Here is a 17,499-nt window from a genome sequence, read left to right as displayed (position 1 = left end):
TACTAGTATCTTTAAAGAAGCATTCGAAGGTGAGCCAGGTAGATAGCAGTATAAATCAATGTCAACGTGGTTCACATTGAGGGATGGTATATACGGAGCAAAATCCGTGGCACAAGTAGTACCAGCACGATAATCATTGTAAATTCCAGCAAATACACCATTACCTATGGTAGGCAAGAAAAAAACAGTTATATATAGGCATTGAACATGTAGGAACAGGTATCAGGGTATAATGTTTATTAGTTTATAAAGTTGCCAATGTTGCACTACGGGGAAAAATATTAACGAAGTGCATAATTCATAAATTGGTTACATTAGCAGTAGTAGATTCTTGTACAAGAATGTTGCTTTATCTGCCACATAGTAAAGCTTACGGACAAGCCTTTCCTTCTAATACCGTCTCTTGGCTTGGAAATGCGTTTTTAGTAATACTAACAGACTGTGAGATATGCTAGATCGAAATTCCCTATAGGAGTTACGGTCTGCCTTTTTAATTTAGCGCAATTTAAATTTAGGCTAAAGAAATAGCGCAGTTCGGTCTACGCTATGTCTGAAGGCGAGTTGGCATTCGTTCAAACTTAAGACCCGCGAGACTTTTGTAGGAATTAATGTAAATTTTAGCATTTTGAATTAATAACAACGCGTCTAAACGTAATGCCAATGATGTATGCTGCTGATCTAATTATCTGATTTATATGACAATCCAACTCAAGTTCCGGCGTAACTTTAACACTTAATGCTTCACCAACATGACTACATGAGCGATTTTTTATTATAATATAAAACCATACACTTTTGAACAGAAATGATGACAGCGGATGGACATTGTATCCATGGCGAGCAAAAGTAAGAAGCAAGACATGCAACTTAGATCCTCTATAGCGATGCTCTCGTGTATCGTTAAAGAGCTCAGAACATAAAAGCCCTGTTAGGATCATGCCTGCTGCTTTTCAACAACCGTTTTAACAACATGCTACTGCGCAGAGAAGTGTATATCATATAGTTAATAGTGACGGATAGTATATGATGCCCAAAAGCTCCCTTAAAGAAAAATCCGCGACAGATCTTTAGACTAGCTATATATCGATTCACTTTTATTGCAAATATAACACTCAATAATTTGCCATTCGAAGTTCTTCGCAGACCGAATACGTACACTGTTTTGAACTGTTCCGTCCAGCAGGGGACATGAACCCCTTTTGATGGCTAAACATCAACGCTAAAACGACGTAATCTAGTCGCTCGTGGTGCGCCTCATGCAGTCAACGGGGCCAAGACAACGAGAGCAATATGCGGAGCTATACGTTTAGCACGTATAGTGTCTTACAGTTCTAACGCTATAAATTATAACATCTAGCACCTCATTCGGATTTCCTGTACTCAATAGCAGACGGTCATAATGACAAACTCGAACAGCATTTGTTGTTTTTGCCTCTTTTCTAATTGCTCCTCTATTTACGGCTATCGTATTTCCGCAACTTCAATACGCTTTTGCTCCGCCCAGTGCCTTCTTCTGCTATTTGTAACAGACACTTCGTTATATCAGATGCGTATACGCCATTGTGTCCCCGATGGTAAAGCGGCTCGTTGTAGTACCTGCGACATCGTTTTCTACAGTTTACTGTACGTCTACTAGCCTGACTCTCTAAGAGTTTTACCTAAAGGGTTTAAAAGGCGGAAGCTAAGCATTTGCAAATCGACCAGGGTAGACGCTCAACCGATCCCACGACAGGGAAAAGTAGGCCGGTTAGTAAGGAGGAAGGGCAAACTGCTTAACTGAGCCGGAGCAAAATTGTGTTCAAAGTCGGTCGACTACCACACGTTACGCGGACAATGACCAGTAAACGTGGGGCAAAATGGTTTTTCTGCGATGGGAAATTGATCTCAGTGCTTGTATTTGAGAGTTAGTTTAATGGCAAACAGGGCTAGTATTGGGGTTACGGGAATAAATAGCCCGTTCCTTTGTCACTTCACTCGTATCGATGTGGGAAGAGGGTTTAGCAAATCCGAAGTGACGTATGCTATCGTCGTCGTTTATTCAACTAGGAGAGATGATCCAACAGACAATTCAAATAAGGAATTCATTTGTATGCTAAAGGAGTAATACAAACGCACTGTATTGCTTATATTTTCCGCACGATATGCTAACGTCATTTTAGGTAGAGTATTTGATAATTTTACGCTCATCAACGTATTTTACTCCGCCATTTAGCACGTGGAAATCGTTGGAACGCTTGGTGGACAAAATTTTATGTGCGTATGGACCTCTTCCAGGCAGGACCACAACAGTGCGTGTAAAATTAGAGGTCACGCTTCAATGCTGAGACTTGTGTTGCCCAATTGATTGCCTTCTTTACCGTACCTGATACCGTGCCTGTATTAGTTGTAACTGGCTAAGTAGCTCTTATTCGTAAGACAACTGTATAATTGTGTTCAATGACGGTTGTACATCAACGGTTTATTTAGTTTCGCTAACACAGTAATCGTTGGCGTTTCACTAAGGTTAAATTAGCATCAGCAGAAATTCTCCACCGACGCGTGCTGCTCAGCACCTCAGTTGAGATGATTATCACGGCTAGGACACAATTAGCTTATAGGCCATTGTCGACAAGTGCCGAAACGTGTGTTCTAGAATCAGAATCAAATACAAGGTCATTATTAAAATTGTTACAAGTACGGTACGAGCGTAAACTAGGACCGTAATTATGGCACAAATGTCTAGTAAACATGCAAGCGAAGTTGAATGATGTAATCTGAATAATGTTTTCTGCCACCTTGAAGAAAGTCTGCAAAATCCAAATAATCCAGATGCTTATAGACAGCAAGAACTTCTCGCAAAGGTTAATGCCGCTAGTTATACAATGGCATTCTTACGTGTACATTGAAAAAATTGGAATCAAGGCCCGTACTTTGGTTCAATATTAGGTGCGCGTTGTACAGCGAAACCATAGGGTTTCGCTGTACAACGCACAGCAGCCTATTGATAGCATCAGCAGAAACACAACATCAAAACGATAGTTTCGTCCGAGGGAACAAAAGCAGTCGCAATTATTTTTATATTGATCTTTTTTAATAAAGTAGGCTAGCTACGTTCATAACAAAATATTATTCGGGTCCTAAATAATGGCAATATTCAATAATCTTGCCAAGAACTGAGTTTTTGCAACAGTTAATTCATGCCAAGAAAATCTGTGTGGAATCGATGTCGACTTTTTAAATTCCCCTTTGATTCACTTTGTTCGATCTCTCAATACATGTATGTAGGTATGATGTCTTGATCCTATTAGCGGTATGAAATTTTTTTGCACACCACTGCACATTGTTAGGTTGGTCGAGGAAGCCGAAATTGCGGATTCCGTAAGAAATGACAAAAACACTATAAACCGAACACTTCACAGGTCTGTAGTGAATATGAGGATTGATGATTTACGCCGACGGTTGCCTTTCGTGGCTTGCTTATGGGGAACAATCTTTTCTACGAAACTACACGACAGTTTGCTTGCATACGTGATAGAACAGAATGAGTAAATCCATCGTGAGGTCAACGAACGCTGTTCTGTAGGCGCCTAAGGAAATCTTTCTCGAAAACTCCTAGATGAAGAGCTATCTAATTAGTAGGTCAACATCGACTTCGTGGAGATAACTCAGGTTGACGCGGCTACACGTCGCTTGACTTTTCAATAGCAACATCGAAAAGCGTTCCCCACTTAAAGTCGAACGAGAAACAAAAAAATTACCAAATATACTGGAGTATATATTCTAATATAAAGTTGCCCTGGCGGTGAGATTATACCTGTGGAACGCTTAACTCTGATAAGTTTCTCAATTTGAAAATTAATAATACTTATATAGTTGTAGATTCGTCACTTGTTCATTATGGAAGATTTCGAGGCGACCTTTTAAAATGCAAGTACGATGAGTTTTTTTTTAACAATTGTCTTGCGAAATTAAGGTATAAACAGATCATTCCGGTATTATCTAAAAAGTGGCATCTAAACACACCGTGAGGGACTTAATTGTTTATATCCGTTAATTGACTTGAATTGACATTCTTGGCCAAGTACACACATTCAACGTCCTGGAAACTACATTACCAACGGTCCTCGATAATAGGGAAGCCGAAAAGACATCTGCGATACGCTTCTACGAAGCATAAATCGGCTATCTCTGCTACTTTGACAGTGTTTTTGAAAAATAAAATATGTTAATAAGTATAATCCAGTACAGTCGAGTTTGCGTAAACATTAACAAACCTACATTGGCAGATCGAAATCAAGATCCATAGCTCTGCCGCCTATTCATGCACCAAATAAAAGTGATAATGTGACGACGACTTCCTCCAGTAGAAGCGAAGTGTACTGGCCGATATTCACACAAATGAACAGTTTTATGTCTATCTCGTGTGCCAGATAGGGAGATTCTACGAACCAAGCTATATATCTAACACCGTCGGCGTTCTCTCATAAGCGCTCTCCTGGCTAGCGAGTCAACAACAACGGACGCCAGTCCGATGTCCGTTTCTTTACACGTAGCGGGAGCGTCATAAAGGGAATTGGCACAGTGATCGGTTCGCTATATAAACAAGTTGCGTTCGGTAGGCTGATTAGCAAGCATTCAAAGCATGTTACCGCTTTCTATCGCTACTCCTGTTCCTGTTCAAATCCTGTGCCAATCGCCCGGCAAATTTGCCCGATATGAAGGCACCGGACAAGCGGAGAATCGCAAATAAGTAGTTTCGTCTTCTTAGTTTAGCGTCCCTTCCCCAAACGTCGTTCCGCTAAAACGCCTTACTTTCGCAGGATTTTCCAGCACCACAATTAGCGCAACCATGAACAACAACAAGAGCAGCAGCAGGGATACTAGACGCCACAGATCTGCAGGTTGAACGCCTTGAGGGATAAATCGTTTAGCATAGGGTCCAGCCTGAGACACGAGAATGTCGGCAATAGAAAAGAACGCTGGGGACAGATTGGTCAGATCGGCTGCATTGGATGATGGTCCGTCGCGTATACGAAGGGTAGAATTTGACGATGTGGTTCGACGATCCGTTATTTCTGGCCATCAAAGCTATCAGGCACACAGTAGTTTCAAGGACGGAGAAATAAAGGGGTCCTATGTATCGGCCAGTGACTAAAACCATTGTAGTCACAAAACTATGCAAGTGAACTTTCGAGTCATCGGCCTTAGCCGAGTGACGCTGTTAGATATAAGTGGTAGTGCGTGTCATGCACTCTGACAGTGCCATATTTCGAAATGTTACACACTATATATAAAAGAGGCATCTATAAAAGTTACAACACTGTTCGACGGTTGTTCTTGATTTAACGAAAAACATACGAAATATTTAGTCTGAAAAAGAACCATGACAAAAACAGAACCTAGCGGACATTCCCGTTTTTTTATATTGTCCTTCGCAAGCAAAGCCTTCGAAGCCTGCTTCTACTGGTGTGGTATTGCTACTTGGTCACCGCTCGGCTACATCGCATTGAAAGCCAGCTGTCCATCGCAGTAATAGTTTGCCCTACAATATCTAGTATAAGCCTTACGATAAGAACTAAATTACGCTCTTGTGAACCAAATGCTCGAGCCCCTTTTTTCGCAAACCGTATGGCGAGGAAATGGAGAAAAAAAAATTTTATGTGAAAGCAGAGGCATATTTCACAAGCTAGCTGTCAATTTTTATTTGGTATCGGTCTTAGCGGCCCAAACTAATGCATGCACTTTGATTTATATGATCGAGGTGTTCTATTTTGTAACCAATTTTTTGTCTAATTTTGTCTGCCTTCTATACTTTCTACAGTTACCATGCGCAAACAACTTACGAGCGTCACTCATCAAAAAGAACATGATTTTTTTTATATCGGGACGAATTTCACTGTTTATTTGGTTAGTCGTTCCATCTGTGCATCATTACGCTGTTTTGACATTGTCGTTATAACCAAAACTCTTACTCGGTCGGTAACATAAAAACTAATAGATCACGCAGTACTAATACGCAGTAATAAGTACTGCCTCTATCTATTAGAGTCTACTATGGCCGATTTACGTGTCATAAATACGCATGTGGAGAAGAGACGTGTCGAAACGTACCTACTCCTATAACCAGGCTAGTATATATGGCATCTTCCGCATTTTCGTCACTAAAGGAGCCACCGCGTGTTTTATTGCGTGAACAAGATGATAAACAAGTTGTAGTCAGTAGCATTGACTGCCGCAATTAATACACCTTGAAAAATGTGCAATTTGCCAAAAAAATGAGAAGACCAAAAATATCTTTTTGAGTATGGAAGAGATTTGTATTCTGCATCAGACGATAAACGTTGCACCTACTTGAATCAGCAGCGGCAAACGCTGTTTATTCTCTCACTTGAGTGTACGTTCGAAATTTTATAAGGAATACATCGTACTACGAATTTTATCGTTAATATTCACGGTTACCATGAATTTCTCGAGGTTTACGTAATCATTTGAGGAGCCATGATCTGGGCAAGCTACACCTTCCGGGTATGTCAGTGAAAATTTAACAAAAATGTGATCCTTCGCCTGGAAGCAGCCAGATGCGCGTCGTACGTCGGTGCTAACACAGATACGGTCCGAGTGCAGCGTGCATATGTATGGCAGAGTCCGTACGAAAGCTAATGACCAGCGTCGTCAAGCATGACGTGGTAATGAGATGGTCGCGATGTTCCTTAAGTGCTCAGCTGACAGCGCATGTAGGAATCAAAGAGCCCCGGATGCACGATCTCAGTTTCGACAACTGTCCCTGGTAGAATGTTCTCAGGTTTGCTGATCGTTTGCGAGCATAAAGTGGACATGATTCCGCTTGTGTAGAACGATCAGTAATATGAAGGGCCAGAAGCTGCTTTTGAATGCTGCGCATGCCGAACGCATCTAGGCTATTTCGTGTAGCTGGGCGACATCGAACTGAGTCTCGGAAACCCCGTCGCGGTAAATGAAAATCCACGCGGGCAGCAACTAGTTTTGCTCGTGGAACTTATCCAGACACTCCAGGAACATCTCTTTCACCCCGATCCCCATCTGAGCCGCCTTTGTTCGCCTGGAGTGTAATAGTTTAGTACTGAGCTGGAGTTACATCCATCAATGCAACGACAGACGCCACTAACCGGAGTACCGGTATTACGTAAGAAAGCGGACAAAATGCTCAACGCTTTGTAAGTGCGCTGTAATTAGTACGCATGGGGTTCAATGGCTTGACTTGGCCTTGAAACAAACATCAAGTACGCTTGTTTACGAATAGATTGGAAAGATTAACCGTTTTAATCAGATATATCTCCCCTTATATGTGTATCCACTATCTGGACGAGAGATTTAGCAAATAATGGGAGTCGTGTTGATAGCGTCACGAGACTACAGAAGATTACTATACAAAATAACAGGGATTACAGGCATTTGATAGTATTGTAAAGCCAGTAGTGATTTCACGTCATTGTTACTATTGATTTTGTCCTGCTCAAATGGTCCGAGAATCCCCACAACCATAAATGGCTTCAGGAACGCCACTGGTCTCGCATTGTTAACAACAGATTCTTAACAAACATTCCGTTAAATTCTTTTCACTATTGACGTTCGAATCATTGATGTTCGAGTATGCAAAAATTAGGTGTTTCAGCTTTGCCTTTAATATGGCGATAGTGAGATTCATCGAAATCAGTGTGACTTCCATGTTCGGTACCCAATGGTTTTTTACATCCTCAAGAATACACTGTGGTATTAACTTTGCCGTAGTTATGGGCCAAGGCGAACCTTCGGAAAAAATTAGTAATGCTGATTGCCTCTATAGCTACAGACCAAAGTCATTCTGGAATTGTTGCATAACCGCGTTAACTTTCTTCTGTTTTTTCCTATTTGATGTTACCTAGAACGGTAATAATCCCGGTAATAGTAATAAGAAGAACCGCGTCTCGAGCTTCCTGGCCCCATTCGCCACTTCATTGTACGGTAGCCTGCGTATTTACTCTCAGAGTGACTCTCCACCTTGATCGGGCTGACATTCAATTTCACTTCGAACTCGGCATTTCTTGTAAGTGTATGAAGACGTCGGAAACGGTTTTTTGGAGCAACTGCAGTCTTTCAGCAGTTTTCAACAACTTCCAATGACAGTGCTGCTCTGGAATCGTTCCTTTTTTCTGGCTTGAACACACGGTGGGACCGGATACTTCAGTTTGTACTTCGTTGCGAAGTAGCCCGCAATTGTAACATGCCACCGGTCCCAATCGTAGGTTTTTCATTGGCACCTTTTCGAGTGATGTTTTCGATACGATGTTGGCACCTGCCATGTAGATCGCTTACCCGCACCATTAGTGCTCGGACTTCTTTCAGTCCGACATTCAACAAAATTAGGATTTGATAATTTGAGCCTATACCCAAAATTTCCTGAGCCAGATCCACCGAGGGACCAGCAGACTGATATGCTGTGGCCGACATGTCGATATTTACTAGAGGCAAACCCCTTTAGAGGTGCCATTAGTGGGTTCCTTTCGATAGCATACATTCTTAATCAAACTTAAGAGGCAACATCCCAAAGTATCGCATAGCAATTTGTGGTACGGTCATTTCACTAAATCATATTGTCTATTTTCCATGATGTTCAATTTGTTCATCACAAGGATTAATGCTAGATACCACTAGGCGCTGCTGGACGTATCACAATAAAAGATCAGCATATACACAGATGAACATTCATTGCTTAACTACAGAGCACACTGAATACAAACATCTTTTACAGGCGAGGATTTCGATTTTCCATAAGTGAAAATCAAAGTCTTGAAAAATAAAAAACACGAATTCGTGATGTTTTTTGGTAGGTTCTGAAATAAGAGCATCCATGCATAGCATTCATTTTGTATCGTTCAAGAAATACCTGTGCTGTGAAATTAAACTCGTTCTCCTATCGGGCATAACTCCACATACTGGAAAACATTTCAGTCACTTTTTTTTGTGGCAAAGCAATACAGGTCTATTGGATAACGCTTGAAAAGCGTCTTTGTCACATATGGTGCAGATTTCAAATGTAGTGAATGCTATGGAGGTATTGAAATTAACTTGTCAAATTAGTCTAAGTTGATAAACGGACGTTCCGCCACTACGTTTTAGTTATTGGATTTGAGCCCCATAATAATTGTACGCTTGTCTGCTTACCCCTTTTAGTGTAAAAAACCAACGTCCGGCCTGCATGGCATCCTGAGGAAGTTCTGATTCCTCCTACATAGGTTGGATAGGATCTAGTGCATAAGACGATCTCCTGCAAAATGAAAGACGGTAAAATAGAAATGTGTTTTGTTTATGTTTTCTGATAGTCTTTATAAGTAGAGAATAAGTGTTTCTGATAATTTATGCTCTTATGAAGCAACGGTTCGCTAGGCTGGACCTATGCATTGAGCATTCGGTTATCTTTTATTCCAGTTGCTCAAAACTGATTTATGTTAAAACTGTTTTGTAATATGCTTTAAACCAATTAACGAATTAAAGTATAATTAGAATAGGAGTCGAAGCCAAAATAGAAATAGGACAACTAAGTAGACCAAATGTTATAATGTCCTCCATTCCTAAAAGGCCAAGCCAATCGTGCGCCTTACGTCCGGCGTTACTACTAAACACTGCTTTACACAACTCCATGAAACGAAGTGTTCGCATACATTTTTACTATGCCGCCAGCGCTAAAACAACTCTAAAAAAATACGTATGTTGAACTTCTGACCATTTTTAAATTGTGCTCTGAAGTTCAAACCAACGTGGCTAACCCTTTGTGAGCTATTTGTAGCTAAATAGTGATTCGTACTTCTTTAGGTACGTATCGTTCATATGTATAAGTCTTCCTCCCGTCAAAAACTGGCTGCAAATTATTTCATCTCCTTTGTAAAGGCTCGACTTATCGCTTCGATGACACGCTGTTTGAAGCACAGCGAGCCTTTGTTGTCAATAGAACTGGCTTTTCACTGGTGGCGCCCTCGAAAGGGTTCGGCTTGTTTGGGGTTCTGTTGATACTATGCCTGCACAAGCCCGCCACTACCAAACGCTGCAGCAGTCACGCTGACCGTATGAACCGGTTGAGAAAGCAAGCTTATCGCTGTTGAAACAGGGACAAAGGCGGGGACCACAGAGGCAAGGCTAGCGAGCCCCCAAACTGTCTTAGGGGTAATAACGAGAGTACACACATGTTGGATAACTACAGCAGCTCCAGAAACAGCCCCTGTTGCTGCTGTGTCGACCTTGGTATAGACAAACCGACTTGAGGTGCTAGACGAGCCGATAAGCCATGGCGAGAAATCTGAGCCGGTACTTGAAATGCGGTGCTGCTTATTGTCGTCGTCATCGTTGTTGTTGGAAGGAAGGGTGACCTAGATGGACGAACTGTCGAAGGTTGGAATATTGGAGCGTGTTATGTAGACGATGGGCCTACGGTGGGTTACCTGTCCTATTTGAGTCCGGAGCGCAATTGTGCCTGCCACGCTTCGTTACCAGTAACTACTGAGGAATAGAAGGTTTGTGGAATGTAAATTGTTTATGGTGAACGCTGTGGCGGGAAATTCGCTGAGTGTAGCGGCATCGTTACTGCTGTTGGCCTTGACGCAAACGTAGGTAAACTTCCAAAGCTACTTTCTATACGTAGCAGTTTTGAATGGAGCGTCGTCACTTCCAGGGTAATTGCCATCGGCTTTCCCAACAGATGTTGGTGGCGTAACTTAGTTGGAAGAAAGACAAACGGGCCTTGCTACAGGTCAGACAGCTTGGGGCCTAGGTAGAGGCATCGCCTGTATCTGTATTTGGCGACATTTGACGATTTATAAGTTCTTGCCGGTGGTAGCTGATCTCAGCAAGGTTTGTGCTGGAAAAAAGTTCAACGAATATGAATTTCTGCCACAAACTTCTGTCTGTCCCTTAGTTATCCTCGTTGATTTCTGTCTAACAAGCTAGCAGTACGTTCCGCAAGCAAGTATCATCCCGAGTTAGGTCTTTTTGTTCTGAATATCTACCATAACTGAATCTGGAACGTGAGTAAAAAGGTACGATTCAGCACATCTTTTAGTCCATACAGTCGCTAGAATAAAACAATCCTTTTACGACAACTAAGTCCGGCTCAAGTTTTTCAAACTTTTTTTGTTATTATCGAATAAATTTAATTGTGGTAACTACGATGTTCAGTCGTCATGTCTAGATTTAAGGTTTGAACACGGCTTTATTTTGTATTGAAGGACAATATATTATTTTACGTTAATATTTTTTTCAAAAAAAAAAACACACATCTATCACAAGGGTACGACGAGACTAACTTGACATCCAGCATGGAACGCCTAATGCAATAGGAAATGATTAATAAGAAACTCAAATCTAAACCATAAACAATAAATTAGACGCACCCTCGTACTGGAATCGAGGACGTGAGGGCTGGCTTGACACTATTCTCAACAAACGATTTTCGACAAATATTCGCTGAGTCCACTAAACGTGACGGTCCTCCGTGAAGGCTATTGTCGATCTGGGCCTTTAGTCCTTTCACTTCAAGACGATTACGAGGTGAAGCTAGCACCAAGACACCAGACAGGATTGTCAAACGTCACTGTTGTTATAGCGACTTTACTGTAGAAAATGATCGCTTATTTAACATATTTTCGTTCCGGAAATAATTTATAATTCTACTATTATATTAACAAACAGATCTTTAAGCATGCTTGCAGGAGATAGATGGACTTGCACTCGTGTGCAAAAAATAGGTTTACAATAAATCTGTTCTAGCGCCGTATAGTGATGATACAGTGGGCCCTTAAGCCTGCTGAATACACCCTATAAGACACACTTAACTGGGGATTGAAAACGAAACCCCAAGTCAAAAGGTGTTTGAGTTCGCAGCGTAGAGTTACGCTGAGATAAAACTATTTGCTAAGGCCAATTGTTTGCAAAATTATTACTAGAAAAATGATGTGATTTAATTGATAGAATCTAGACCAGGCTCATAAATAAAACGTTTTCTACTTAACATATACAATTTTGATGCCATACAACGCTAATTTATATTGTTTCGAAATGAGTAGCTCAGCGACCTTAGACACAACCACATGAACAATGTTACTTGTTTATGAGGTTGTGTACTTTTCTTAAGGCCGCTTTAAGGCACATCCAACACATTCTCAGCAGTCCTCGTTAGTTGTTGTTTGCTTCCGATCTGCATTTGACATGGCCATTCGGAACATCGTTCCTGTTAAATTAGTTTAAGCTGAAGTGCCCCAAAGAGTCGCGGCTAAGCTATGACACTCGAACTCTAGAGTAACCCAAGCAATGGAAATTGTAGTGGCCCTACCAAGAGACCTTTTCTAACCAAACTAAATTATTACGGGCTACGAAATTGCTGAGCTTGAGCCTATTAGGTAACCAATAGGAATAAGCCAAGACGATAAAATAAACCCGTCTTTATTCTCGTTAGTTATCTACTCAGCAAAAATAATAGTCATTCAATGGTAAGTCATCTTCTATACGCTAATGGGTTCGTTTTGTTCAATATAAGCCGTCTCTTAGCTTTGGTAACTCCTAAGAGGTACGACGATGAACTCGGATACAAACTGGGACGATCATATTAAAAACATCAAAAAATCACAATTTGTTGTAGAGTCCTCGACCTTCGATGGTTCGAGTCGGCGACAAGAGTAAATTTTTTCACTTGCCTACATATGACGTTGACCCGAAGTAGACGATCAATCAAGACGTACAGATTAAAGGACGCAGAAAGCGCTGGTGGCCTTGCAAGGATCAAGAAGTCTATGTGAGCTCTCAGTAAAGGTCCTGATCTTAGAATCCTGTCCTTTATGCATTGTGCGGTCTGGTGCTAACATTAGAAATACATCATGGTAAATTAACCAAGCAAATTTGATCTTGTGGCCCGCCTAACCGGCTAGCTTCGCTTAGTGTGTATTAGGTCTGCGCTTCTTAGCTAATTACCGACTCGTTAAAAAGCCGATCATTTGTCAAGAAACTAAGAAACAATTGTCAGTTAAGGTGGAAACCGCACGGCACATGGTCAGATTTCCGCAAGGTCGAGACGGTACCCAATCTTGCTTGGGTGTCAGTACAGTTCCGAGAAACGCGCTGATGTCCCTCATTTCCTTGATGCGTTGGCGCGCTTGTAACGTATCGTGTCTGCTAATGGTTTCGGACGTTTGATCCTTGCATAGTCGCCGTCCTATAAGATTGCATTTTATCAAATGTCACCATCTGGAATCGTTAACTTGTCAGTATAAGAACTGACTACGTATGTACTTGATGATACAAATACCCGCCACAATTCACCAGCAAGCGATGTTTATAAATTATAATGGTACTTATTTTTTATATATGGTGTTTAGTTAAATTTCACTATGGTATTTTTAAAACTAACTTATGACGGTCTTCCTAATTATTAGAAGCTTATTTCAATTACGTTCAACCTTCAGTCATATGTCAAATGGTCATTTGACTTGTGAAATCTGAAATACCTGTTTTACACAACAGATGGTTCTGTACATAAGCCGCTGTGTTCATGCGAGAACCAATAGATTATCATTTTTGTCTTTAAGCAGCAAATTGAAATCGCAGAGCTTCGAGGCCACTGGTTGGTAAAAATCGAACACGGTATCAGACAATGGCCAATGCATGAATTACAGATGTGCCTTGTGCCGTCTTTTTTTCTGCCGGGACGTAACATCACATCGGTGCAAAGCCCAAAATAGCAGCGAAAATTATATGATCGGGGATGGAATGGCGCAAACGTAATGGTTCCTTCAATCCCGCCGCTTCCAGACGTTTCTAGGAGTTTCAAAAGATCTCTCTTCATCTCAAATATCTGCCAGATACGAAGATTCTCCACTTTTCCATATCTTTAGCAGCGTATGTTACAAAGCTCTCCAGCGCTAAGGAAGCATCGCTAGGCGGAACGCGGCCTCCTTACGCCGAATTCGTTGCAAATGCCTGGAAGAGAGTTGACCAACCTTAAACAATCATTAGTAAAAGATGTTTTCGAAGCAACAGCCCTCTTGTCATCGTTCTTTCTAGCTCAATTAATTAAAATACATGCTTGCAGCTTGTTATTCAACGGGTAAAACCGTTCCGGCTTTTAGACATTGAAGGAGTACAATTAAACATACATAATCACATATTATATACATATATATCCATATATCGTAGGCATATAATACTGGAGAAATACAAAGAATATAGTTGCGCTAAACTACGAGAAAGTAAGTGACCTAAGAAGTCTATCATTGCACTATCGGATAAAAAGGCTTCTGCTCGTTATAGTCTCTTTTGTTCAAAAAAATTACATTTGATCTTGAAAAGGCTTTTTTTTTCAGTTTAAAAATCTGTAGTTCGCCTTTCTGAAGTCATTACCGGCTACCGGATAGCCTGAAAAGGCTGATTCACTTCTGTATTACATATGAGTATGTTCTTCTGCAGTGACAAAGACGGTAAACTTTTTATCTGCATGAAGCATATTGAAAAAACAGCTATGCCTTGAAAAAGCGCAAATATACAATGCGTATAAATTTGATTAGTTTAGTAGTAAGATTCTTTGCTTTTAATTTTACAGAATTTACAGAAAAATGGGGTAATCTTTAGAAAAAACATTCTCACAACCAGATCGCAACATATATTGCACCTTAATTTATGGCTTGAGCACGACCAGTAGCATATAACCATCGAGTCTATTGAGGCAGTGCTTTGAATATGATAACACAAATTATCTTCACCTTTAGAAATCGGTGGAATAACATGGGACTCGTACGAACTTCGTCAAAGAAGAACGAGCTTCAAAGAAGAAGTATTCGGAATGTTAAAAAACAGATACGACGCTCCTATCCTTCAACCGCTTATCGACAGAGTTCAAATTTAGCCAATATCTATTTACAAACAGCAGCTAATACGTCAGAGTGGGCTTTAATGTTCACACAAAACCAGGGCACTATGTCAAACCTCATCCCGCATTGACTGGGTCATAATTTACGAACTAATTAATGGCTCGCTTATTTTTATTTTTTCAAACTTCAACTCAAAGTAAAACTTGCAAGGCTAGCCATCAGCATCTATATAGTTAAATGTATCTGAATAAAAAACCCAACCTGGATCAACTATAAGTAGCAAAGACAATTGTATGTTCTCTGAATTATTCTATTTAGTATAATTTTCATTTTATCATTGAGTTTGTTATTTTAGCATTTGTCTCCATAGTTAGATAATTTAAGCAAATGAGCTGTGGAACGGTGCTTGATACAGAACTGCATTTGAGAACTCTACCGTATCGCATAACGTTGATATATTTACACTCACCATACAATCGAATACGGCCATTTCAACATTGACCCACTGTCGAGTTTGATCGAAGATGTCTTCGAACTCGAACAAGTATCTGCATGGAGTTTTTTCCTTATGGCTTCCTCTGCTTTCTAATAATAGGACCTGTAACGACACCGTTACGAACGAGGCGTTTTTAAACTGCTGTGACGAGAAATCATTAGGACACATAATGCACAAAGTGTACGAACATTCGACCTATACGTCCAATTCAAATGTCCTATTTTCCTCTACGAGACGTTTATAACGAGACGTAGATAGCTAGTGTTCTTTTATGTTTCGTGACTGATTCTGTTTCGTGCTGGGAGCTAGCCACCCAGCGGTCGATCTGATGGAATGCCTAACGGCGATACCAGACATAAGATGAAGGTAGATTATTTTATTGGTGTTCGTGTTTTGGTGACTATACTTTATACCCGTAAACAAAATAAGATGAAAAAAGCGATCTCGAAGAGAAAACGCTAAGTGTGTCGGATTATTGGAGAGTGCAGTTGACAATGTGGCTCGAAAGGTGAAGGGTGAAGAGGTACCTCTGGCATCAAGGTAACAGGACAACGGCACATAATGGAGCGAGAAGATAGGAATACCCTAATCGAGCAATAAAAAGATCGATCCGTAACGATTGCTCAACCGCTTAGAGGTGGCGGAACGCAAAGTCACTGAGCCTATAAGGACCCTCCGACGTCGTATCGAAGCAGGCAACCAAGGAGCCTCCGCTGAACTCTTCACACAAGCATAGGCGTCTCAAATGAGTAAAGCAATCCAACAGTTCGGCACTTTAAAAGGATCCGATTTTCAACTAAATCGCATTCTGAGCAACGTTAAACACGGCTATATTTGTTCCGGAATCCAGCGGGACTGACATTCGAGGAAAATAGTAGTCCGAGCTGTAATTACTATCCACAATGTAGAAGCCTCACATTTGATCAACCTGGTTATGGAGAAACGACAATACAGCGAGCTAGCCCAGAAAATACTGTCTCAGGTTCAATAATGATTTCCGGCCGGAAACTGTTTTGATGCATGGCAGGTCATGACAAAGTGTTACTGGAATGTTTACCGCTAATGCTTTGGAAATACACCCGACCTGATTCCAATCGAAAACTCGTGGCTATATGTCAAAAGACAAGCCGAGATCAAACAGGAGATTACCTATTAGTAGAACCCGGCACGTGGATTTAACGGAAGATGATGCTAGAGTTCACTTACATAGCACTTTGTTTCGAACAATACTGACAGATAAGCACCTCGAGCGCTGTTTCGTACAAATGATACGCACGTACAACGCACGATGAATAGATAAGCGCCACTCCATAAGGCATGACGGAAGAACTAAATTGCGCGTTTTTTCCTAGTTATAAGCTGCAAGTTCGAAACAAAGCATCGTTGATGGGATGTATTAGTAATAACAATAACAACTGTTAAACTTTGTATCACTAAACATCACGACAGAACAGCACACATTCTTAATAAAACTATTGCATCGCCGAAATGTAACGGGCTTTTTTTTAACATACACTCCTATGTGTTGATCATTTTGGATTGGACCGATGCCAGCACGTGAAGATACCGGAACTGAAACGGCGCCCGTGAGTACACTACCAGAAAAACGCCTTTAGAGAAAAATAACGTTGACAAAATTCAACTTTTTGCTACACGAATAAGTGAATAGGTTGAAGGTCAGTTTATAACTTACTTACCCATTTCGCTTAGGTTGCTGACACTCAGTTGGGCATACAGGCTTGGCCAATATCTTAGTAAGGGTTACTAATTAAGATAAGTTAAATTGCGTAGAAGCAAGCTCGGAGGTTGCCAGGCAATTTGTCTCTTCTACAGCTTAAAAATCAGTACATAGAAAAAAGATGTTCGACCAGTTTCAAAATGCAACGAGCCCCGCATTCAGATCGTGATCTCTGGCCCAGTGATTCGGAGCCATGTACATGAATCTATTCTTTAACTTTATGCACAGCTCACCCGCAGGTCTTCTGGCTACAAGCAGAGCCTGAATATCATTCCGTTGTTATTTTAGAATATTGTTTTTCGTACTTGTTTCGTTTTGCCTTTCTTGTTGCATATACATGTACAGTATGTTAGTGTACACTCGGGTACGAATGCTTTACGATAGTACAGAAAATCACTTATCCTATTCGAAATCGTCGTTAC

General features: G+C 40.9%; 2 long non-coding RNA genes across 2 annotated transcripts; both read right to left on the bottom strand.

The window, feature by feature from the left end:
• Window positions 1–5,866: 5,866 nt before the first annotated feature.
• On the bottom strand, window positions 5,867–10,490 carry LOC147753950 (uncharacterized). Its single transcript, XR_015312154.1, has 3 exons — window positions 9,800–10,490; window positions 9,160–9,262; window positions 5,867–7,057 (listed from the first exon to the last, which is right to left on the bottom strand). It is a non-coding gene; the product is annotated as an uncharacterized LOC147753950 (long non-coding RNA).
• A 1,774-nt stretch (window positions 10,491–12,264) lies between these two features.
• LOC111263034 (uncharacterized) lies at window positions 12,265–15,422 on the bottom strand. The gene is made up of 3 exons (XR_002681989.2): window positions 15,313–15,422; window positions 13,485–13,956; window positions 12,265–13,192 (listed from the first exon to the last, which is right to left on the bottom strand). It is a non-coding gene; the product is annotated as an uncharacterized LOC111263034 (long non-coding RNA).
• Between the last annotated feature and the right edge of the window lie 2,077 nt (window positions 15,423–17,499).

This window comes from Varroa jacobsoni, unplaced genomic scaffold (genome assembly GCF_002532875.2).
Source record: "Varroa jacobsoni isolate VJ856 unplaced genomic scaffold, vjacob_1.0 scaffold_75, whole genome shotgun sequence".
Lineage (NCBI taxonomy): Eukaryota > Metazoa > Arthropoda > Arachnida > Mesostigmata > Varroidae > Varroa > Varroa jacobsoni.
This window is presented reverse-complemented; position numbering and strand designations above follow the sequence as displayed.